The sequence below is a fragment of the Corvus brachyrhynchos genome, unplaced genomic scaffold (assembly GCF_000691975.1).
Source record: "Corvus brachyrhynchos isolate BGI_N302 unplaced genomic scaffold, ASM69197v1 scaffold545, whole genome shotgun sequence".
NCBI classification, from domain to species: Eukaryota; Metazoa; Chordata; class Aves; order Passeriformes; family Corvidae; genus Corvus; species Corvus brachyrhynchos.
Genome location: NW_008238116.1, coordinates 19,867 through 21,389, shown reverse-complemented (window position 1 = coordinate 21,389; position 1,523 = coordinate 19,867).

Below are 1,523 nucleotides of genomic sequence, written 5' to 3'. Positions count from 1 at the left end.
GTAGCTTTCCGAGCTTTCTCTCGCTCCTCTCGGTCAACAGCGGCGCCCGCAGCCTCCTGCCCGCACTGCAGGCACCGAGCGCTGCCGAGCAATGCCCGCCCTGCCTCTCCCATGGCAGCTCGCGTGGACTGGTATTTGCCACAGAGATATCGGTTTCCGTGCAGCGGTGACCTCCTGCATTGGCTTTTCTCCAGCCGATCTCTGCTTTGATCCTCCAGATCACGATCGAGAGGAAAACAGAGGCACGCTGTGGGCGTGGTGCTTCTACCGCAGGAGATACTAATAATTTACTAATGTCAATATATGTAAATTAAAGCATATTTTTCTGATTTCAACCTGTACATTACCGTTAGTCTTACCCTGTTTGTTCAAAAGCATCTTCAACAACAGGGTCTGAGATTGAAAACATTAGATATACATATACACACACACACGGCTAACCTGAGGTATCAGGCTCATCACCATAAGCAGGACGAGACCAATTGCATGCTTCTTGAATTCAGGGAGCTAATTGTTACCTGATTATTATAGGTAGAAATAAAGATGCAGCTAATACTCTCAAAGGAAAACTGGAAGGAATTTGAATGTCTGAATCTCACTCTCCTCAGTTAAATTTAGTGTTCCTTACTTTTCACACAGGAAGCCAGCCTACTGCTGCATTGCCCCCCAAAACAGGTGGCACTCTTTTCTTTCACTCGGGATGGAGAACGTAACTATCCACACACGTTACCTTTGTGGTTCAAATAGGGAAAAAAAAAAAAACTAACGAACGGGTCTGTGTACAACTATAAACCAGTTTCAACTACACCCTTTCTGGACAAAGCAACCAGGAAGGAAAAAGCTGCAACATCACTTGTCAGTGGGTTTTTTTCTCCTACTCTGTCATGCAGAACGAGCAGTTCTCCTACAGAGTAAGCATCCAAGTTCAATGCTGCAAACACATTTTAATAATTTATAGAGCACAAGTGTTGAAGACAAAAAGTCTCCACTGAACTTGACTCTGTTATCAAACTTGACTTCGTTATCAAGGAAGAAACAAGTGCCACCGCTGGCTTCCTGCTCTCCATGGAAGGGGGATAGCCCTTTCCTTAAATCAATCATTCATGGAGACAGGAATGTGAACCCCCACAACAATACAACCCCGGGAAACACAGGGAAACACTGCTGCAAGTTCAAAAGAGAGTTGTAGTCAAAGCATTTCAGCTGAAACTAAAGCTGTTATCAAGGAAAAACCAAAAAATTCCGTGACTACAGGGAGACACAGATGAGGAATTCGCATTGACAACACGCCAAGAAAATGAGGGCGGAAAGGACGAAGTTAGGAAAGCCTCAAAAACAGAAGGAGCGCGCGGCTTTACAGACCTGCGGTGCGTCGGGGTCGGCGAGCACCTCTCCCACGACGGCGCTGCTGCTACTCGGGCTCGGCTTCTCGCAGGAATCCCCGCCCAGAAGCTCCTCCGCAGACAGGATGGGCACCGGCGGCGGCCGGCCAGCGGCCCCGCGGGCCGCGCGCCCCCGCCGCG